The sequence below is a fragment of the Asterias amurensis genome, chromosome 21 (genome assembly GCF_032118995.1).
Source record: "Asterias amurensis chromosome 21, ASM3211899v1".
Lineage (NCBI taxonomy): Eukaryota > Metazoa > Echinodermata > Asteroidea > Forcipulatida > Asteriidae > Asterias > Asterias amurensis.
In genome coordinates, this window is record NC_092668.1 from 9,653,022 (window position 1) to 9,678,402 (window position 25,381).

General features: G+C 38.5%; 1 protein-coding gene across 6 annotated transcripts in view; it reads right to left on the minus strand.

Annotated features, from left to right (window-relative positions):
* LOC139953148 (protein NDNF-like) overlaps positions 1-25,381 on the minus strand; it is a 64,619-nt gene that overhangs the window by 31,263 nt on the left and 7,975 nt on the right. The window contains exon 1 of one of the 6 annotated variants that reach the window (XM_071952575.1): positions 10,776-11,149. The exons of 4 other annotated variants lie outside the window; for them this stretch is intronic. The gene's annotated coding sequence lies outside the window, so the exon portion shown is untranslated. Of the gene's footprint in view, positions 1-10,775; positions 11,150-25,381 lie in introns of those variants that run through there. One more of the 6 variants, XM_071952573.1, reaches the window with a different exon arrangement.

Here is a 25,381-nt window from a genome sequence, read left to right on the forward strand (position 1 = left end):
CCGATCCCTTGAGAATGCTAAGGGTATGGTCAAAATACATAAACAAGCCGAAGAGTAATTCAATATGACATTAACAACCTACGTTATGCCAACCACATCTCCTTTTACTGCCAAAATATCGGAAAAACACATTAAAAACGGCGCCAAAAAGGTACAAGTGAACTGCAAGTTGAACCTTTTCACTGTCTCAAAATTGTTTTTTTTTTACATAATCATAATTGGGGGAAGTTGATGACCTTTTGAAATTGCCACTTTACCCATGACGAAGTTTGTAATAACCACGGGTAGCTGTGCACCTTGTCTAGCTTTAATTTGGTATATCGACAACATTTTCAACTCTGCAATGGTTTTCATAGCATGGCTTGAGCATGGCTTAAGGTGGGCTTAAGGTAGGCTCAAGCCTCGTTCATTGCTGAAATGGGGAATGACAGACGTTATTATCCAGTGGCAAGTTATTTGCTTTCTTCGTTAAATACAAACTTTGAAGCGACAATTGCTGGAGTGGAATAAGATTTGTTTTCGTTGATATTGGACGGTGATTCAAGTTAGATGCGGGAATGAACACTGTCTTGAAACACTTTGAGATGGGCCTAAATTATCTTTAATGTATTTGAAGGTTATTAACAAATAGTTCGTCCCAAGTGGTGTAGATACATACACATATTACAATGATATTAATGCATCTAGTGACTCTGCAATTTAGAAGGTTAAAATTCCAGTTATGAAAACTACACTGTCATTGTGTTTTTATATTTTTTATTATTCATCATGATTTGGCCTAGGCACCATGGACATGTGAAAATACGCTACCATAAGTCATACAAACTGTAATGAATTACATGACGGAATTTCAATCAATTTTAATTGAGAAACAATTTAACTTGCGATCAACCTTTAAAACAATTGTTTTTGTTTCTTGGGCTCATCAATAGATCTTCAGAATCTGTTGAGAAATGGCTGCACTTTTGCAAAGATAGTAACAGGAAAGCCATCAAGTCAAATCAACCATTTCAAACTCATTTGTTGTTCAAGAACAGTAATGCATTTACACGTCTCATTGACAGATAACGACAACAATCGATTTCGTAAATACGTCTTTTTGTACAGTCCAACTTTCTTCTACACAACTGATCAATTACAATTTACAGCGATTTTAGACTCAACAAATTACAGACAAATTGGAAATGGATGGCCAGCGAGCTTGGCTGTAATTGTGAGAGCGACATCATGTTTCCGTTAGGCATAGCTGACAATGCCTGCATCATCTCTTGGTCGAGTTCAATAACCTCTCGACAACTCTGGACTTTGATGACTAAAACACAAAGTTGAACTCAAATAATTCGGAAATAGATGAGCTGAAATTGTTGTTTTTATTTTGGCTGATACTTTATTCATTGTGTTCAAAGTAAAGTTGCACCTCACTTTACGGAAGAGCGCAACAATGCAAGCAAAAATGAAAAGCAAGTATGCATTATCAACCTTCAAGTTTGTTTAATTCAGTTAAAGGAACACGTTGCCTTTGATCGGTCGAGTTGGTCTTTGAAAAGCGTTTGTAACCGTTTGTTATAAAATGCATATGAGTAGAAAGATGTTGTAAAAGTAGAATACAATGATCCACACAAACATGCCTCGAAATTGCACGGTTTTCCTTTCACCTCGTTGACTAACACGGTCGGCCATTTATGGGAGTCAAATTTTTGACTCCCGTAAATGGCCGAACTTGTTAGTTTGTACAGTAAAAGGAAAACCACGCAATTTCGAGGAAAACTTGTGTGGATCATTGTATTCTACTTTTAAAACATCTTTCCAACCATATGCATCTATAATAAAAAATTTTTACAAACGCTTTATATAGACCAACTCGTCCGATCCAAGGCAACGTGTTCCTTTAATGTTGTCCGTCCCCTTTTCCCGTCTGTTGATTTGTTTTTAAGAGAACAAAAGCCGGAAGAAATCTATGACGGTTCAAACTGCTCCACCTACAATTAAGGTTATCTTTTCATAAAATATTGTCTGCAGGGGCCCTTAAGCGGGCCGAACCCTAACACAGGCTTCGAGATGCACACTTTTACGTTTCTAAAAATGTTGAAAATATTTATTATTATTTTTAAAGGGCAACCGTAAAGAGGTAAACAGAGCCAGTTAAAAACTACCCCGGCTAGAAAAATGATGAAAGTAAACTGGAACAGGGGTAAGGGAAAATGACACAAACCATTCTAACTATTTGCTGTGCAAACGATAACTCGGAGATTCTACGAATGCACACGGCATTGTCATCTTCAACCATTTCGGATTTAACAAACTCCTGGTTCGCCCTTTATGAACCAGTAAGTTGGCAGAAGTAGTTGTAATTCATCTATAATTAAATTATTCTTATACGTCGTGACAACATGAAAACCATTTCCCCAATTTCCAAATTCAATCCAACAAATTGAAAAGCAGAAAAATAAACAAATTAATAATGTACTTAATATGTTAAATCTTGAACCAATGATGCACAACTTATGGTGCATTACCCCCTCATGAAGTCATCCGTGCAATGATTTATCAAAAAGGTTTTGGAAATAAAATAAAAATAATAAGATACATAGCCATTATGCCATATGGACTTGTGTAAAAGCAAAAACAAAATCTGAATATAATACATCGCAAAATGTGCAACACAAAGTTTTCCAGAATGAAAGTTGGTTATATACAGGATACAGTCCAAGGAGAATTACTTCCGCATGTCATTGCATTTGTTGAATGTAATGACATGATCTTCTCGTTGCATTTGAGTTCAGACGCCTTGCAGTTAAGTAGTATTACTATTACCCGTAACTCACTCATGTTTAAACAAAGACAAGTTAGCACTGGCCTAATCGAGAGAATGTGTGCAATAGGCTTCCCCACACCTACATTAAACAAAGACAAGTTATAGCACCGGCCTAATCGAGAGAATGTGGGCAATAGGCTTCCCCACACCTACATTAAACAAAGACAAGTTAGCACTGGCCTAATCGAGAGAATGTGTGCAATAGGCTTCCCCACACCTACATTAAACAAAGACAAGTTATAGCACTGGCCTAATCGAGAGAATGTGGGCAATAGGCTTCCCCACACCTACATTAAACAAAGACAAGTTAGCACTGGCCTAATCGAGAGAATGTGTGCAATAGGCTTCCCCACACCTACATTAAACAAAGACAAGTTATAGCACTGGCCTAATCGAGAGAATGTGGGCAATAGGCTTCCCCACACCTACATTAAACAAAGACAAGTTATAGCACCGGCCTAATCGAGAGAATGTGGGCAATAGGCTTCCCCACACCTACATTAAACAAAGACAAGTTAGCACCGGCCTAATCGAGGGAATGTGTGCAATAGGCTTCCCCACACCTACATTAAACAAAGACAAGTTATAGCACCGGCCTAATCGAGAGAATGTGGGCAATAGGCTTCCCCACACCTACATTAAACAAAGACAAGTTAGCACTGGCCTAATCGAGAGAATGTGGGCAATAGGCTTCCCCACACCTACATTAAACAAAGACAAGTTATAGCACCGGCCTAATCGAGAGAATGTGGGCAATAGGCTTCCCCACACCTACATTAAACAAAGACAAGTTAGCACTGGCCTAATCGAGAGAATGTGTGCAATAGGCTTCCCCACACCTACATTAAACAAAGACAAGTTATAGCACTGGCCTAATCGAGAGAATGTGGGCAATAGGCTTCCCCACACCTACATTAAACAAAGACAAGTTATAGCACCGGCCTAATCGAGAGAATGTGGGCAATAGGCTTCCCCACACCTACATTAAACAAAGACAAGTTAGCACCGGCCTAATCGAGGGAATGTGTGCAATAGGCTTCCCCACACCTACATTAAACAAAGACAAGTTATAGCACCGGCCTAATCGAGAGAATGTGGGCAATAGGCTTCCCCACACCTACATTAAACAAAGACAAGTTAGCACTGGCCTAATCGAGAGAATGTGGGCAATAGGCTTCCCCACACCTACATTAAACAAAGACAAGTTATAGCACCGGCCTAATCGAGAGAATGTGGGCAATAGGCTTCCCCACACCTACATTAAACAAAGACAAGTTAGCACTGGCCTAATCGAGAGAATGTGGGCAATAGGCTTCCCCACACCTACATTAAACAAAGACAAGTTATAGCACCGGCCTAATCGAGAGAATGTGTGCAATAGGCTTCCCCACACCTACATTAAACAAAGACAAGTTAGCACCGGCCTAATCGAGGGAATGTGGGCAATAGGCTTCCCCACACCTACATTAAACAAAGACAAGTTAGCACGGGCCTAATCGAGGGAATGTGGGCAATAGGCTTCCCCACCCGACATTGTACACAATTGTCATTAAAGTGTCAACCTGTGGTCGATTTCACAATAGATAGGACTATTCCTATAGGAGGTATTAAAACATACGAAGCTAGTCCTTAACTCGTCCTAACTCGAGTTAAAGGCAGTGAACACTTTTGGTAATTGTGACGGAACCGTTTCTCAGTTTCTCCGTTTCTCGGAGCTGTTTTATACCATCAACCTCTCCCCATTACTCGTCACCAAGAAATGTTTTATGCTAATAATTGTTTTGAGAAATTACCAATAGTGTCCACTGCATTTAACAATTACCAATAGTGCCACTGTCTTTAATTAAGACTAGTCTTAACTCTTTTTTGATATCAACCAAAGAACGGTCATATTGATATCCAACTATTCCTGGTCGTTATCGTCAATACTAGTTTCATAACAAACAAACAAATGAGTTTTGAGTAGAAATCTCGTTCTTTGTTGGAAAATGAGTGGGACTGTTCCGTACGGAACTCGCTGCTCAGGATGACATGGCAAATCCAATGTTAACACAACACATGAATCCGATCAAATACACTCTATATACAACATTCAAAAAGTCATATCTCCTAAATTAATTATACATCTGGACAAATAGCAATATTCCAACGAGGACCTTGAAACTATTTTGGCTGAATATCAACGCATTGGTTCTGAACTAATTTATTTGAATGCCTTGCATTTTTCAACGTCTAACATATTCCGCCATTTGTCAACAGCTAAAATATTCAGCCGGTACTGATATCCTAAATGATACAATTTGTAAGTTATCATGCTGCAGTTTGATGAGCTACTCCCGTGTATCATGCCTGGACACAATCAAATTAAGCAGTCCACAAATTGATACAGATGAGCTATTTCCCGAGTCCCCTGCACTTTTTGGGCAAGGTCAAAGTCACACGCTCCATACACTCCAAAACATGAAGTTCCTTCTTAAATTGACAGAAAAGTTCCCTGGAAACCTTGACGTTCCTTTGGGCAAAACACTCCCTGCCAAGTTGCTCATGTTTAGTCAGTCATAGACGAACTGCCGTCATGTTCGTCTTCCTGATTAATCCATCAAACATACTTGATGCAACCATGATGCAACTTACACATTCCAAATATGCAATATGAAAGTATGATAGATGGTATAATAATTGTTATGGTAAAATTGCGCCCTCAATTACAATTCTACGTCAATCGTACTTTGACCCAACTTTACAATCATTACACACCTAAATAAAGTCATGGAAGCTGATACACCATTCTGATTTTACAACTTTACAATCATTACACACCTAAATAAAGTCATGGAAGCTGATACACCATTCTGATTTTAAAGTATTATATTATCAGACTAAACACAACTTTCACAAGTCGTTCACAGAATCCGCATTTAACATCAACTTTTGTTTAAATTTTACAAAATGCGATGTCTTCATCAGCCAACAGTTTTGTCAAGGGTTTTGTCTCCGATATTTGTTTTGTGTATGATATTTAATTTTGGTAAAATATTTAAATAAACAAGCGCCACAACCTTTCGCATTCATAAGCTGATGAAATGCAAACGGGTAAAGTTCCAGTAACTGTAAGATTTTAAACTTTAAAAGTTTATTTGTGACAATCCTTTGATAGCAATCATCTCGAAAGAACGAGATAACAAAGATGATAGGTAAGATGTGTCGTGATGTTGCCCGTTCAGCATCTTCTGATCATCGAAACTGGGAACCCATCTCGACCCTTGTTCTTCTCAGAACCACCGCTTTCTACTTGTCCACAGTACATGTCATTTATAGAGCTACATATTCATTGGTTGATTGCGTCTCTGCTCAAAACAGCCATACTGTTTTAAAGACGCAGGACACTATTGGTAATTGTCAAAGACCAGTCTTCTCACTTGGTGTATCTCAACATATGCATAAAATAACAAACCTGTGAAAATGTGAACTCAATCGGTCGTCGAAGTTGCGAGATAAGAATGAAAGAAAAACACCCTTGTCGCACCATGGTCACACGAAGTTGTGTGCTTTCGTATGCTTGATTTCGAGACCTAAAATTCTATATTCTGAGGTCTCGAAATCAAATTCGTGGAAAACTACTTATTTCTTGAAAACTACGTCACTTCAGAGGGAGCCGTTTCTCACAACGTTTTATACTATTAACCTCTCCCCATTACTCGTAATCGAGAAAGGTTTTATGCTAATAGTTACTATGAGTAGTGTGCACTGCCTTTATTCTATCTCTACCCTGGTTCTTCTCAGAACCCCAATTTTCTGTTACATGTTGTCCACAATACATGTTATTTATAATACTACATTGGTTGATTGCGTCTCTGCTAAAAACAGCCATACTGTTTTAAGTTCATGCAATCATAAACACATCATGTTTTCATCATTGCTACTGTACCACCACAATTTTTACTCTGCACGTCTATAAAAATTGGCAGTTGGTGTGCTGACTTGTCTCCGAAGGGGTCTAGAGATGGTAGTTGGTTTGAGCATGTAGGTAGAATGAGCTGCATGGTATGAGTGTGTTTAAGTCACGTCTAACTAATCAGTGTCGATAGAGCTACATGGGGATTACCTGCAGCGATGACTGGGCTATTTGTCACATGCGTGTGTAGCAAATCGTGCCTTGTGTCACTCAACGGGGACGCTATGTGTCATCAACACTTGAAACAACCACCACGGAGGCAAAAGCCATTAGCAAATTACAAATTGTAAATTACTGCCTCATATAGACAAATTTAATATGGAAATTTCAATTTGATCCTTGATCACTATATACGGTTTAAATATTCAGACGTGTCAAGAGCTCATTTTGCTTTATTAACATTCCATTAAATTGTGTTCACATTTATTTAAAGATTGTATGTTTATTTTAATTGTCATAGAATTTGTTTTGGGTCGAACACCTTTTGCCTGCACTGCACGCCATACAGACAGACTGGGTGCACGACCTGATTGGTCTAAAGTTCTCACATGGTCAATACACAATGCAAACAGCCAACCGTAAATAAACACACTGTCAAATAAATCGCCACACTGACGGAACTGGTGCATAGAGTCCCGATACATGAATTCCTTTATGTAGTTTGTATCGGTTACAACTACAAACCAATACAAATGCCTCAATGTAGATAATTCTACAAAAGTTACAGGTGACGTCTTTGCTATTCAGGGTTTTTTGTGGCTCGGTGTTTGTTTACCAAAGCATTCAAACAACTCAATGAAAAGTCAAGCTCTCTTCCCCCTTTTTCCCAAAGGAAGTAGGTCGAACAATCACCTTTACTTCCCACATGAGCTTCAAATAATCTCGAGCAGAGAATAAAGGCCCATTCACACGAGCGCTGCAAACGAGGGTCCCTGGTTAAGGGCGCCAGCCGTCTGTCACCTTTACCACGTGCGATTTTTTAGCGAGCATTCACACGACACACACACACACACATGTAAACATACGTCCCTCGTTTGGGTAGGCTTGACTGCATGGACTAAAGTCTACAAGCAAGAGGTTTGAGTTAAAACAAAAACCTTACAGTTAAAAGGAATAAAATAAATCAATTTCATTGAAATCAATTTCATTTTAAGTCACATTAAATGTAGAATATTTTACAAACATTTGCGATAACGTAACTCTCATCCCGGCGGCCGGCGGGAAGGGGGTTACGTTTTCGAAGCTAAAAAAGGAAAAACACGATTCAAATAGCTTTTGGGACGTTAAAAATGCTACATTGTTGAATGGAAATGCTTTATAGATATGAAGTTATTGATAACACATACCAAATAATGAATTAAAACATCGAAAAGCTTAACCAAATGACGTATTCTGCTTCCGAATGAACGATGTTTTTGCTTCAAGGTTTGAGCTTGTCTTGAAATGCAGCGATCCAGCGACGTCGAGTCATGTTCGAGTCGAAGAAAAACACAAAATTCCACGATTCAAATAGAGTTTTTGACGTTAAAAACGCTACATTGTTGAATGAAAATGTTTTGTAGATATGGAATTATTGATGAGACATAACAAATGGTGCATTAAAACATCGAAAAGCTTTGCCAAAAGACGTATTCTGCTCCCGATTGAACGATGTTTTTGCTTCAAGGTTTGGACTGGTCTAGCATCCGGCCACAAAACCTACCAGCCAAACGGTCGTTGTCCAGCGTTGAGCAGATATACATCACGTGTATGTACATGTACATGTATATGCATGCTATAGTTCGCCCATTTCTTCCTCCATAGTTCTACACGTGTCAACGCAGCGGTCCCTCGTTACGATCGCAGGCATTCGGTTCAGACGATGGCTCCCCATAATTATAACATCGATGCGATTTTTTGGAGGAGGTCTCGATCTGTGTAATGAACAACACGGGACCCAGGTAATTTCGTAACATACATAGCATTCACACGACGTGGATTTGCGATTTCATAACATCGATGTTATGAAATCGCACGGGACCCTCGTTTGCAGCGCTCGTGTGAATGGGCCTTTAGTCAATTACTGAGCCTCAGAGTTTGTGAGTTACGGTGCGGTGCAGTCATCGATCTAAGTTTCGTCCTAGTTAACTTACAACATAATGGTTTGCGGTAACACAATGTGTGTATCTACTTGCCAGTTAGAGTTTGTTCTTAGAGAACACACATGGTGTTACCGCAAACCAAATATATATTGATACTTCACCATGCAGTGCCTCAAATCCTCTATAACTTACAATAGTAAGCCTCATCAACAGTAACCAGTATCAAACAGGTGGGTCCCATAACAGAATTATTGCCTGTCTAATCTCAATGCTACAGAAAATAATCTGAAAGTAAACTCAACTACACTGCACAATCAATAAAAATGACACTTTAAAACTTTGGACAACTTATTTATTCATGTTGAATTTTCGAACAAAAGCATTCTGATCGTGTGGAATCCTTCATTCCCTACATCTATCAACTATGACAGTTAGGTATACACAAAATAACATGATGTTCTTGACTTATGCGGACATTGATTATACATTAGTAGGGTAAGTAGGCCCCGATTTTTATTTTTAAAACCTCCAATATATGTTTTGATAGCTCTTCATGATTCCCTCAAACCACATCAGTTACCCAATATATCTATTGTGCTTCACAGCCGCGTACTAATTCTACTGCCCCATCAAACCAATCACTCATACACCCACTCTCTGTGTATGGCCTCCACTTAGTGAACCGCCTGACCTCTAAAAGAGAAAGTGATGGAAAAGAAAAGAAGAACATGCAAGTTGGAAGTGTACCACCGATCTGGGCACTTCCTCGGCAGGTGCAATGGTTCCCCTTTAGCAATGAATTGACGTATCCATAGATCCAACGTTCAAGGGACCTAAGGGGTCACGCTGTACTTTTTACTAGACTTCCTGAAGTCCGTTTTGATTTGGGCAGTACTGCGGTAACCTACACATTATTTTACGCGGTGTTGCTTTGGATTACAATAAAAAAGCTACGACAAGCAGGCACTACATCATAAGGTAATTAACGTGTTCAAGTAGCAAACTGTACTCGGTCGTGGGGAACAGAAAACACACAGAGCTCTTTAAATTATACCCGATGCTGTTAAAGCAGATATTCAATCCAGGTAGCTTTGTCAAAATAATCATTCCTGCGTGTGATTCTACGGTTGAATTTAACACAGCAACTACTGAAGCATGTTTAGGGCTGCGTTAGATGATGACGTTATGGAACTGACATTGACTTTTGCAACTGGCTACTCCCTACCAACATACGCGCCATACAGCAGTAAACGCCATATGCAATGCAAGGTCACTCCAATCAACATGTCAAAATCGTACCAAGTGACTACAGCTCCAATTTATGGACTGGATAATAGTTATGACAAAATGGAGCGCAAAATAGCCGTAATGTCACGTAGTGATTCTAGTGTCAAGTGCCAAGCCCAAGACAACATGCACGTTCACGTTATCGAGGTAGTAAGTAATTTAATAGTTTGCAGGAAGTTTGAAAATTTGCAGCTCGTCATGCCTTTTCCCGAGGACAGCCGCAGGTTTTTTTCAGTTCCTAATTGTTAGCGGGTTTCAATATCGAATTAGGGTTGGGTGACTGCAAATTAAGTATAGAATCACACACAGTATCGACAAGGGACGTATTCTTCTATGCTAGCATGCATGCAGACTACGAACGGAACCTAGACAAGATAGGACTACGTGAAAAACATATCACTATTGACTTTATCTTCAACAATTCATCTGACCATGGTCTGACCATGAGGCTATAAATGCTCACCAAGTGTATTAAAAAAAAATTAAAAAATTAAAAAAATCAACATTAACAAAAGAAAATAATTGAAAAGCTACGGGGATGACACCATTTGATTAATAATTTATATTGTGTGAACAATTAAAAATAATCGAAACAGCACGGACAAGAAATGAACGAACAATTTCGAAAACAACTTACACTTTAAAACGCAGCAGTACCTCAAGAGTCACAGTATTAATTCCGAGATGTAAAGTCATCTAGCACAGCGCACAACTAAAGCTTCCACGAGTTAACTGTAGCTCTACTCAAAAGCCTTGGCACAAATTAAACGAATCTGCCGTTGCCGCCAAATCTTATATCCACGTGTGTCAACATGTACATCAGTGTTGTTAGCCAACTCAGCAAACGTCCAGCTATACACACGAACGTTGGCTGTATTTCCAGCTTGGTAGAGATACGTGATACTGATTGTGAATGGTCAAAGCCGGCCAAACTTGACTAGTATCAGAATAGATAAGGGGTGGTCCATAATGTATTCACACGGTGGCCTAGTGTCATCTCACACTGCATGTCCCCTGCTCACCTCTGTCCTTCTGTCGCTTCTTACGGTGCTGGTTTTGATGATCCGCTAGCTATTGGGGAAACTAGATCGGAAGTGAGGCTCAGACATACCCACCACAGGGGGAGGTCTACATTGTTTAATCGAGTAAAGGGATGGAGTGAAGATGGACGATGTAAGATTACAGCCAATCATGTATCGAGGATGAGTCCACCGCTCAACGGTATTAACTAATTAGTCTGCCATGGTGCAAAAACATGCGTAAGCCGTATTGATCTGCGCCTACTACAACGTTAACACAAAGCAGACAAATGTAAGTAAGTGACCAGCAATGAACCGATACGAAGCTGTTTTGCCACTTTGTGTCTTCATCTAGAGGTCTTATTGTCAGCATCAATGATGTTATACAACTGACTCGAAAGCATGAAAGATTATATTGGCATAAACCTTGTTTCCTTGAGAGTATACAATGCAATGGACACAGGAAATTCAAACGCCACTTTTCTTGCTCGTCTTGACCATGACTGAGTGGCAGGAGGAGCCATCCCACCCCTCTCATATAACAAAACAAACTACAAACAAACAAACAAACAAACAAACAAACAAACAAACAAAGACCACAAGACCAAACTTAACAAACAAACAAAACAACAACACCAACAAAAACACCAACAACAACATGTGTTCCTAAGCCCACATACAACTCTTCAAGCCTTCCTGTAGAGAAGTAACCTCCATCCCTGAAAATCCTGTGAAGAATTCCTGAAACTCCCAGAGCTCGATAAAGACACAATATTGTGGGAGAGTGTACACCATGCCATATCGAGCACAAACTGTGGTCACAGGAAATGGACGTGGATTCTCAAACACTTTTTGCACTTTAAAGGCACTGGACACTATTGGTTATTACTCAAAATAATTGTTAGCATAAAAACTTACTTGGTAACAAGCAATGGAGACTTGTTGATAGTATAAAACATTATGAGAAACGGCTCCCTTTGTCTGAATTAACGTAGTTTTTGAGAAAGAAGTAATTTCTCAGTGAACTATTTGAATTGAATTCGAGACCTCAGCTGATGTCTCGAAATCAAGCATCTGAAAGCACACAACTTTGTGTGACAAGGGTGTTTTTCTTCAATTTATATCTCGCAACTTCGACGGTCATTTAGTTAAAATGTTCACAGGTTTGTTATTTGTGCATGTTCTGTTGAGATACATCAAGCTTTTAACACTGGTCTTTTAAGCATCAAGCAATTAACAAAGGTGACCAGTGTCTTTAAAACACCTGATACACTGATTCGCATTAATAAATAATAAATAAAAACTCTATCTGAACCGAAGAGCCATCCTTCGTGTATTACAGGTCAGGGAAGTTCAAGCATAGAGCAAGAATACAAGGACGACTAAGGGTAACTCATCCACACAACAAAACCTACAATAAAACTAAGTGTACGGTAGGGTCAATCAACCTCCGACGAGAAGAAAAACATGTCAGTTCTAATCAAGCCTTTAGCTAAATAAATGGCTCCATGGCAAGAGATACTCGCTCTACTATCAAGCTCACTCAAGCTCTACTCAAGCACACAGCTTCATTAGCCCAGATTTTTGGCGGGAACGGGAAAGCGCTCAAAGTGCCCGCGGTCATGTGAAGTATTTGATTTTGATGCGTTCATTAGTGTAGAAAATGCACTTTGCATTTCACAGGTGAATCTCCTGAACCTTTTGAATGTATAGGTAAAAGCTTCTAAGACTGACGGTGAAGCCAAACCAACCGAGGCTTGGAAAATTCCTATCCGCATTTATAGTCTTCATCTCAAAAAGTTTCGTTACAAAATAAGTTTTTTAGAAAAGATCAAGATACCCGAGTTGACTTTGTTTATATTTACAGGTATCTTATTTTTCTTTAATTATTCGCCACGAATAACGAAGTAGAATTTATCTTTTAAAAACACATAGAAAACAAAAGCAAACATCTAAGTTAACATTCTATATCAATAGTTACGGCTTCGATGTGGGAAATAACAAAAGTGTTTTTTAAACATCAAACAGGGGAACAGCAACAGTGAGTAAGCCTCGGGTATCAAGCTCCCAAGATTTAAAAATAGGTGCGGAACCCAAAGGTGGCAATGCATCTGACGGAAAAGGCTGCTTTCAAGTTTATCTCTTCAATTTATAACAAAAAGGTTTTCACTTTCTGCGCTTCGTAAAATTGCATACAAAATTAAATCAATTTAGAAGAAACAATTATTTATTTCATAATTTACTTGAGTGAGTGATATATTTAAGTCAAGAGAGAAGTTTTCCCGAAAGCTCCTCCTCTCTCTTCAAATGGAGCCACGCCCTTCAAAGGTCACACCCTAGAAATTTAAAACTGGCGAAGTCAACAGGTTTTGAATTGGAAGTGATGAACGAGCCTGCCAGTCAATAGGTCGCCATCGTTATGTGGGACACATCAGGTTGGGGTATACATATAGGAGGCCATTGACTCACTCAGTTAGGTGAACTAATCATCCAATATATACCATACGTTCCAGTAAGCATACCAGGTATGAGTCGCTGTTTAAAGTGCAGCCACCTTACAATTGAAGTTGCCAAAAGACTCCAAAATGTCGGGCCACTTATTCATGCAGCACCACATGATAACAGAGTTCGCTATCAGACCTAAGCTGTGTTCACTCATATCCTTGATGTTATCTGGTAAGTATTTAAATGTGAGTAAGTTTTAAGGGAGTATTGGATCATGGTGGATAGACATTCGGGAATGTAAGGGAAGTACATCTGACTTTATTTTTTCGTTTTATTTTAAAGGCACTGGACACAATTGATAACTACTCAAAATAGTGTTAGCATAAAACCTTACTTGGTAACGAGCAATGGAGAGCTGATGATAGTATAAAACGTTGTGAGAAACGGCTCCCTCTAAAGTAACGTAATAGGAATTTTCCACTTAAATATTTAAATTTGATTTCGAGACCTCAGAATTAGATTTTGAGGTCCCGAAATCAAGCGTTTGAAAGCACAAGACTTCTGTGTTTTTCTGTCATTATTGTCTCGCAACTTCGACAACCAATTGAGTTCAAATTTTCACAGTTTTTTTTTTTATGCCCATTTTGAGATACACCAAGTAAGTGGTCTTTGACAATAACCAAAGGTGTACAGGGTGTTTAAATCAAATCGGCATGTGTGTTTTCTAGACGCAAATAATAAATAAACAGACAATTAGAAAATTCAAGCAAACAATAGGCCTATATGCTCACAACCGACTTTGAATACTGACCAGGCTTAAATAATAGTCAATCCAACAAACCGGGGAAGGTATGGGACATTATCAAGATGCCGAAATAAAATGTCTGAGATAGAGAAAGCAAGGACACAATAAGACAAACAGGAACACCGGGACACACAGCTGATGCGTGGAGTGATTGACTGGCTTGAACTATAAACATCACTGGGTTAACAGAGTATTGAGGTATAGCAAGTATCTATTGTAGACGGGTCACTTGGGATCATTCTGTTTTATCCCTCTGTTATATCAAAAATCCACAGGTTTTTTTTCAAGGAGCATTGTGCTGTCAACAAAAACAATTATTCACATGAACAAGGCGCACGAAAAATTTAGCAGGTTTAAGTAAATGCATTCTTGCGTGACGTCGTGTAATAATAATTGACCAATAATCTTCAACCATTATGGTGCAGTCTAACCCCTGTTATCAAACGTGTCACATTTCGTTTTAATAATTCATGTGGAGTTTTATGGTAGACTATTTCTTCCTCCATGGTTAAAGAACGGACCATGTTAGTGCCCAAAACACTCTCTAAAGATAAACACTCCAACTTGTCCTTTCAAACATTTCATGTTTGTAATAGTTGCCCTTTCGTAACATATGCCAAATCTGATTCTATCACGACCAATAAGTTTATGACCAGGCACCAGTGGGACTGTTACTGTGCTTCACCACTTCCGGTTGAAACTGCAAAAAAATTGCTTTTCCGCAAGAAAATCTCAGATAAATGCCAGAAGAGACCAGTCATATATAATAAGTCACGCAAACACTGGTCACTCAAGAAACAACATAAAATAGAAACCTCTCAGAATAAAACGATTGCATTCTCTACTTTGCAAGCAACACGTCGTGGTGTATTGAACAAATTCTAACTAATTCTTGACTTGTGTGGTCTTTTTTAAAGATCCTGAGGCCGTTTTTCTTTGAGATCTTACAGCTACAAGTAAAACTGTTTCAAGCTTTATGTATATGTGACCGACAAATATGTGACTAATAAATACAGTCCTTCAGGGGTTTCCCCTCTAGTGCCAAATCTGATTGGCGACCGGGCAATTATTATCACTTTGCAACCAAGCTCATAACTCCAGCTAATTTAATTTAGAGGGTTTTTCGGGAAAAGTGCGAGTTACCCTTCGAGAGTTTGATGAAATTATTTTTAATAAAGTGTTTGACTCAGTAGATTGATGATGCCAAGAACTCTTGAAACTTAGCATGACTTCCTCAATTGCTCGTCAATATCATTTTGACTAAATACATTCAAAGTGAAGAGTTGATGATATCAACATCCCAACACATTCCCAACACATTCTGTCATATATGTCACTGTGTTCTTAGAATAACTTATTGCCAGTAAACATTGGTTTCAGCAATACATGCTCGGTTGTTTTGTTAAGAGAAACGAGGAACGGGGTAAAATCTCTTATATGAAGACAGTGGACATTATTGGTAATTACTCAAAATAAGTGTTAGCATAAAACCTGATTTGGTGACGAGTAATGGGGAGGGGTTGATAGTATAAAACACTATGAGAGACGGCTCCCTCTGAAGTGACGTAGTTTTCGAGAAGGAAGTAATTTTCCTCGAATTTGATTTCGAGGCCTCAGATTTAAAATAAAGCATCTGTAAAGTTGAACAATGGGGGTGTGTGCCTTTCTCAAGCCGTCACGATACTTAAAAGCCAATAAGACTGCCCGTTTGCATCGATCTGTCGTTTGTATTTCATTCAAATCTTCCAATCCGATCGGCCACCCAGTGGAAGCCAACCTGTGAAAATTCCATTTCAAAAAGTGGTACCGTTTTTTGAGATATCGCCAAAAATCCGGACGAAATTGTCTGAGAAATGTATCGGACAGAAACGTTTCTCAAATACAAAATTTTGGGGGATAAAAACATTCACATTACTTTGCAGTAAAGTGATTGTGAAAATGCTTTAAGGATGGTTCTATCCAAAGCTACCATTGTTCAAACCAAGTGAGTTTGTTCCCTTTCATTCTCCAAATTACTAGTGAGGTAAAGTCATCAACACTCATTATATGAAGCACAACACTAATTAGCCTGTGGTGAATGACTGCACGGCTCGTCCCACTGAAGAGAAAACCACAACCACAAACCATGCACAAACTAGCTTTGAACATGGTTTGAAATACCCTCCGTACTCCTTTCTCTATGGAAATACCTACTACATAGGTGGCGCACGCCTAAGCTCAAAAGCTCAGAATAGCGTGGTTTGAAATTAATGTCAACAAGAGAAAAAGGAGCCTGGACTCACAAAGTGAGACGTTGAAAGGGTCCGAGTGTGGATTACATAAACGGCCGGTCTGGAAGGCAAGCGCTTTCAGTATGCACTCCTTGGTTTGTATGACCCGTCATGGGCAAAGAAACGATTGTCAGACGCCCTGAATTAGATGAGCTGAGAAACATTGTTGGAGGGCTTTTTACATTGGCAATAGAGATCGATACAGTTGCAAGTCTGTATAATAATAGCAAGCGTCTTAATAAACAATAGCACGCCTACAGTGTTGTGTACAGTGACTTCGCCATCATTGTGGAACAAACAACTTCCTATAACCAGTTCTAAACAGGGAGCGGCACCCCCGGGTTATAATGACTTATCGATTAGGTGATCCTATGAACGGTCCTAGTTTTATCCTGGTTTGCCTAACCATGGGGAAATATTGTACCACTGAAGGTAAACAGACTTTACAAGTTAAGTCAGATATATTGACGATTAGTGTTATTTAAGCTGGTAAGCTGTAGTGCTATAGAATGAGCCCTCTGAAGCGGAAGCAAAATGGCCGGTTGCTGCGGGGGGTAACTGGTTATCTTGAAGGGAAACCTTTTTTTCATCAAACCACATTTTTCAAACGTGCTATATTGTTATAAATTTGTTTGCGGTAAAACAGATTAAACTACTTCGATAACAACGGTATCAAGTTTCGAAAATGTTGCTTGATCTTTCTTTCATAAAAAAAACTATAAAATGCAAACTATTTCTGGATAGTATCGCACGGAAGAAAGCAACAATCACGCCCCTTAAAAACAGAAATGTGGAACAGGTTTGACAGATATCTTTAAAGCCACTGAATACGTTTGGTAATTATCAAAGACCAGTCTTCTCACTTGGTGTATCCCAACATAAGCATAAAATAACAAACCTGTGAACATTTCAACTCAATTTGTCATCAAAGTTGCGAGAAAATGATGAAAGAAAAAACACCCTTTTTGGACGAATTAGTGTGCTTTCGATAGGAATAAAATTCTACTGGATAGAAGTCTTTTATTATTTTAGTGGAAAATTACCTCTTTCTCAAATTCTATACTTCAGAGAGAGCAGTTTCTCACAATGTATTATACTATCAACAACTCTCCAATGCTCGTTACCAAGCCAGTTTTTTAAGTTAATATTTGTTTTGAGTAACTGCCAAACGTGTACCTTCCCTTTAATGTGCAGGAAACAAAGATATTGCAAATATAGGCTATCGTGATGTTCCTGGTTACTGACACTACACCTCTTTAATTGTAATAAAGTATGTATTTGTATACCACATTTTCCACATACATGTTCAAATGTGCTTTACACAGTTATACTAATAACAGAACAGGTACATTTTTAGCAGTTTTTTGAAGATGTTGACAATTGTTGCTCACGAAGAGATATTTGGTAATTTAATTCGCTAAACTCCCTATTGAAATAGTATTTAAAGTTAAGTCTAGAGTCTTTCGGTGCTTTGTGTTGTGTTGTAAAGTATCACTTAGCGTAAGCTAAGTAGCATGTTAAATTCACTAGAACTGTGTTTTAGATGTCTTGCTTTCTCATCAGCAAAACCAAAGCGATGCTTTATCTTGTCAAGGGAAATTTACGTTTTCATGTAAGATTACATCTTACTTTTAACTAACATCGTTTCCCCTATAATGACAATTACATAAATTACTGACCGTTAATGTTCAGTTTAACCACATCTGAGTGATGTCAAAGATGTTGAAACACCCCAGATTAATTCTATCACAACAATCAAATAAGAGTTATCATCTCCCGCCAAAATATTGTTTGTTGTGATTTACGAAAAGACACAACAAAATTGTTGCTCGCGAATAAAACACAATAAAGAGGAGGAGAGTTCAAACAACGCTCAAACTTCCTAAAGGGGTAAGAAATAACTTTCTGATCATTTCTAAAGGACAAACTAGTTATTCTAAACACTAACAGCCTGGTAATTTAGTTATTTTAAACCTAACTTCTTAGTAAGCATAATAATTTTACAAACTAACTTCATGTTAACTATATGGTAAAAGATAACTGCCAGACTATTGCTTAAGGTTACCAAGTTATTTAAAACCAACTACATGGTCACCAAGTTATTTAAAACTAACTACAATGTTACCAACTTATTTATAAGTAATAACCTGGTTACCAAGTTATTTAAAACTAACTACATGGTTACCAATTTATTTAAAACTAACTACAACGTAACTGAGTTATTTTAAACATTATATTTACCTGGAATCTAGGTCATTTTAAACAACTACCTGGAAACCAGGTTATTTTAAAAACTACCTGGTAACCAAGTTATTTTAAACAACTACCTGGTAACCAAGTTATTTTGAACAACTACCTGGTAACCAAGTTATTTTGAACAACTACCTGGTAACCAAGTTATTTTAAACAACTATCTGGTAACCAGGTTAATTTAAACAACTACCTGATAACCAAGTTATTTTAAACAAATACCTGGTAGCCAAGTTATTTTAAAGCAAAATGACCGCGTACTACTCTCTGTTGGCAAGTAAAGCACTTTTCGCAATAAAACATAATCAAAACTATATGCATCATGAAATAAATACTTAGACATGCATATCAACGGTCGAGTCTAATTGACACATGGAAGTTGCGTGATTGGAACTTTCCGATCACATGAGGGCGATATAAAGTATGAATTGACCGATGGCAACACATTGAGATGTCATTGCAGCGGAATTAATTGCCACTGAATCAATATAACCTCATGTACAACATAACGCAAGGAAAATACGACACAGAAATAGTCCAATACATTCTTATTAGAGTTGAGTGTCTGAGAGAAAACCATTTGAATGGATTGTCTGGAAGCAAAATGTTTTGTCTGAATGGATTGTCTGATGGGAAGCTTCTGACAAATACCTTTATTGCTATTGTCGAACGTTACGGGAATGAGTCCCTATCTGCGAGAGCACCACAGAGTACCATCTGAAACTCAGATCTTAAGATTTTATAAACTGTCTTGCGCTCAGCAACCTAACACAAATCAAGAATTGCTTACGACGATAAGTATTTGCGAAACAGATGACATTCAATTATAAAGGATAAATTCCCTAACATAAAAACAATTCAGTAATATATGATGCAGGTAAAACAAAAAAATTCTTGAAGAAAGAAAAAAAAAATTAATGAAAAATGAACCTTAGCTTGTGATATTTTTCACCTGGACGCAAAATCCCAAACAATCCATGCAGAGAGCCTTATTTCCGTAGAGAAAGTACCGCCTACTCATAAACACGTTACTACTGTGAATCAGCTGCGATACCGCGGTAGCATAATCACAATCTAAACCGATCTCATACTATCAAAAAGTAGCCATACTAATATTCGTAAAAGGGCAGTAATATCGAGGTCTCTCGGGGTACGGGTCCCCAAGATGAACTCTCTATCCATCTCGCCATCTCTCGGGAATAATTACTTAAATCAGCCGAATTTGAAGAACAATTTCCTCTAAAGTTACGTCTAATTGGCGGCTGAGATTTCTTGAGGCTAGACTAATTTTTCATTTCCCTGACTTGGGTTTCGAGTAAGCGCCATCAGTACATCTCAATAGCCCATAGAAGCTTGTTTAGACGGCTGAGTAGCCTTAAGAAATACAGTCAGGTTCATCTCTATGGCACAGTGACGTTAATGATGAGTAGCATGACGTCGCGGTACTAAACGGTCTTTCTGCATGCATTATAAAACCAACATCCCGGTAAACACCAGCCAGTGCCTAATTTCATAGCTACTTCAAGCAAAAGTGGCTGAGCACATCTATTCTTAACGTAATAAAATTACGAGGGCAAAATATGTTTCTGGTGCTGATATCCTGCTCATTTTTAGCTAAGCTAAGCAAAAAGCTTAAGGAACTTTACGAAATTGGGCAATTATCAGCAAATCGAATTCACTGGTGGTGATGTCAGGGAAAGCTTGACATTAAAGGAACACGTTGCCTTGGATCGGTCGAGTTGGTCATTAAAATGTATATGGGTAGAAAGATAATGTAAAAGTAGAATACAATGACCCACACAAACATGCCTCGCAATTGCACGGTTTTCCTTTTACATTGTAGACTAACACGGTCGGCCATTTATGGGAGTCAAATATACGGTCGGCCATTTATGGGAGTCAAATTTTTGACTCCCATAAATGGCCGACCGTGTTAGTTCGCACAGTAAAAGGAAAACCACGCAATTTCGAGGCAAACTTGTGTGGATCATTGTATTCTACTTCTAAAACATCTTTCTAACCATATGCATTTCATAACGAACGGTTTCAAACGCTTTTTATAGACCAACTCGTCCGATCCAAGGCAACGTGTTCCTTTAACATGAGCAAAATGATCACTCAGAAAAGGCAGCATCTGTCTTTAACGCCGACAGTGTAAACTACCAAGTACTAAATCAAATATTGTGGCATACCTCGATGACATTGCGCGAAGAGTCAAGGGTTAAGTTATATTTAAGGAAAACACCTCTTCGGAGCCATTCAGATCTAGTTCGAACTCATAAAACAGCTTCAGCATCACGATGAATTCATTCCTCTGAGCTTTCAAAGAAAAGGATTGACTTCCAACTCTAACTGATTAATTGATACATTTGTACTCTTCGCTGTATCAGAGTTTGTTTCACTGTCCGATTGATTTATTCCTGAGTCTTCAAGATTTAGACTTGGAGGTTCATTATGTGCGAAATCGTTATTCTACAGGTCGGAACAATATCTTGACTAAATCACGAACGAAAGTACAGGTAAAATTCGTGACCCAAGACGACTGAGACTTGGGCGACCGATAAGGGTCACGAGATTGTGTCGCTAAGCACTTTGTGGTCTGATAGACGTAACCAACTGTGGAATGTACGCGTGCAGTTGTTAGGACATGACAGAGTGTCTCACACCAAAGAGTAGATTTAGTTGACACGACAATGTGACCAATGAAATTCCTTCCCGCCCTTTGTGAATGGGACCAGCATCTGGAAGCTGACGACAATGTACTTTGCAATTCCTAACTTTGTTCGTCATTACCTTGGAGCGCCGAGATATATCGAACCACATATCTCGGAGTTGGGCGAGGCAGAGGAAAGTAATCAATTAGATTCCAATATTTACTTGTTTAACTTCTAGGTGGCCGCATATGGCCGATGGGGGAAGGGGAGAGGAGGGGCGGGGGAAGGGGAGAGGAGGGGCGGGGGAAGGGGAGAGGAGGGGCGGGGCGGGGAACCCTTTCTTAATTCGTAAAACTTTGATGAGAACGTTCATTATGAATGATTGGATTTTAAGATTTCTGAAAGATACAGTGATTCGAGTTTGGAATGCCGATTGGACTGTTTTCTTCATCATTTTCAATTTTGATATGTCATTTGCTTCAGAATAATTTATTTGCATTATATCAGTTTTACCTGATTTTGTAGATCAGCGTCTGATAGTAATGGTTGTCCATAAGTTTCAGCTCCAGTAAGTTTTACATTTTCGTTGTCTCCTGCACGTTATCCAGATTGGTTCTTAAAGACAGTGGACACAATTGGTCATTGTCAAAGACCAGTCTTTTCACTTGCTGTATCCCAATATGTACATAAATTTAAAAAACTTGTGAAAATTTGAGCTCAATCGGTCAATGAAGTTGCGAGATATTAATGGCAGAAAAAACACCCTTGTCTCGCAAAGTTCGTGCGCTTTTAGATGCTTGATTTCAAAACCTCAAATTCTAAATCTGAGGTCTCGAAATAAATTCGTGGAAAATACTTCTTTCTCGAAAACTACGTTACTTCAGAGGGAGCCGTTTCTTTCAATGTTTTATACTATTACTATCAACAGCTCCCCATTACTCGTTACCAAGTAAGTTTTTAAGCTAATAATTATTTTGAGTAATTACCAATAGTGTCCACTGTCCAATGTTAGATTTGGTTTGAGATGTAACGTTGTGAATGCATGACTCCTCGGTATAGGCATACATGGTTTGGTCAAATCTAGTCACTGTATACTTTCAACCACTTTGATTCAACCGGAATGGTGTTAAAAGGGTTGGTCTGCATAGAGGATCAATGCTTCACTGCCCCCTTGCACTTTCCACAGTAGTCACCAAGTCAAGTGCACTTTCTGCCTGTCGAAACTTTAGCCCTAATGAGAGGATTTGGGGGTCTGAGATGCAAGGAATTCCCAAGGGGATATCCATCAAAACGTCAGGTGGCTACAGTCAAACTTCCACAACAAAAAGTATGCATTTCATTAAGTTATTGATTCTTGTTAAACTCACGTAAAACTTAAGTAGGCAGTTCATACTTATTCAATAAAGGTTTCCCGAAATATACAAGTATCAATATAAATTCCAGACAGAGGCTGAAATGGACTGAGACTGCAGGTGATAAAACATATCCTGACCAAATTGCTATGTCCGAGATAATTTATATTCAAAGGATGTATCAGATTACAAAAAATCAAACTTCAAAACAATTTATTTTTATCTTGAGTTTTGATAAACATCTTTCATCCACTACGGAGGCAAGCGGCTTATCGTTTTAGCCAAAGACGGGGTATAATTTCCTTGAAATCAAAGGGAAAATTATATCTTTTATCAATTTATAGACCATGCTTACTGCTCTTACTGACAAATTGCGATGCTACCAGACACCATTAACAATATTCACACCTAAAATGCCCATGTAACTTTTGGAAGTTAGTAAATCAAATATAACCTTATAAATTGAAAATTGAAAACTGTTACTTAATATGCAGCATTATCACATACTCCTATAAAATGTTTGTATGAATGAAGAGGGCCTGCCATGTACCATGATATAGCAACATGTAATATGGTCTTTCTCTTTGAGTCTGAAAATGGAAAACACTGTGATCTATAGCTCTCATTCAACAGAAACTTCTGGGCTTCTATACGCCGTTGTAGCACCCTCCGTACATTGTGCTCGAGCAGTAATTGGCTTACATTTGAATATTGACATGAATTTAAATAATCGTCGTCCAATCTATAAAGAGTAAGCAACTTGTAGATACAGATGATTCATAATTAATTCCCAAAGAACAAAAGTCATCATTTTCCTGTTACACCATTTTCCAATTATCAGGAAACCGCAGAAATATCCGCAGATTCCTACGGACTTGTTCCATCCATGTTCGTTCATTCACACTCAGTGCAACTTTCATTAGAACAATGAACACTGCTATTCCCCAGGAGTTAGCTGGGGTAAGCGATTTAGATATGAAAACGTCAATCACTATTCATTGGACTAACCTAGCAAACTCGTCTAGTTTGAAAAGAGGCATTAGATGTTAAGTTGTCGGGTGCGTCAAGTCCATTGAGATGACATGTCATAACACAATGGTGTTTAAAATAAACATTTTGCTAAATCGAACACTGCAATAAAACATCCGAAACAATGGGTTCCTCTTATCTCCCTTTTGTTTATCTACATTTAGTCATATCCGTTTTTAGACTTGTTGAATATGTAGGCCTACAGGTGATATACAATTGGAATATACCGCTCTGTATTTACGAGAACAGAAAGGTCTACAAAAAGAAACTGGTGGTAATCGGCAATGAAAGACTTACAAACAGTCATTAAAAACTTACTTGTTGAACGATCAATGGAGAGCTGTTGATAGTTTAAAACATTGCGAGAAACGGCTCCCTCTGAAGTAACGTATAGTTTTTGAGAAAGAAGTAACTTCTCACTAAAATATTTGAATTGAATTCGAGACCTCAGCTGAGGTCTCGAATTCAAAGCTTCTTGTGCAACAAGGGTGTTTTTTATTCCATTATTCTCCCGCAACTTCGACGACCAATTGAATTTTCACAGGTTTGTTATTTTATGCATATTTTGAGATACACCAAGTTAGAAGACTGGTCTTTGATAAGTTGGCTACCAAAGATGTCTAGTGTCTTGAAAGAAACGGTGCAAGGAAACAAATCGTCCGTGTTTTTCATGGAAAAGAGGTTGGTTCCCTTCGCAACCTATGGGTTTACAGTTCATTCTATATCCGGTTAACAACTACATGGAAATATGTACCAGTTCATGAATTATCAAACTTATGTTTATGGGTCCAAAAACATTACGACTTACAATCCCACCCCCAAAAAAATCATCCAGTCTTTCTTGAACGTAGTCATTTCTCTACACGGAATACTTCCCGCCAAAACCACTCGGCATAAACCTATAAAGAACCACTCGGCATAAACCTATAAAAAACCACTCGGCATAAACCTACAAAGGTAGTCTACATGTAGCATAAATTAGCGCGCAGTCCAAGGTGAATCCGAGGACACGTAGCGTCTAGTCTTGTCCAGCTACACAACTCTATAATAGATGTAATGTAATTAAGGCTTGTATCGTTTTATTGGTAGGCTCACAGTCGTTGATTTAAGTAACATATGACGGTTACGAGATGGACTTAATCGATAACTTCCTGTATTGTGGAGAATATGAAGCCGCTACTGACGCGACCGACCGGTCGCATAGTCATCGACAATCGGCTGATGCTGCACAGGCCGTCAGTGACTTGACGGAGAGACCCTGGTTCACCGGGTCCAGCTCAATAACAATCATTAATAATTGGAGTCGTGGGAACTAACAGTTATCTGGAAACGATTATCCATTTCATGAAGGAAGAAAATAAAGACTGTTATCTCGAAATTTATATTCAGTGAGTTGCATCCGGGCATTTTGTATATTAT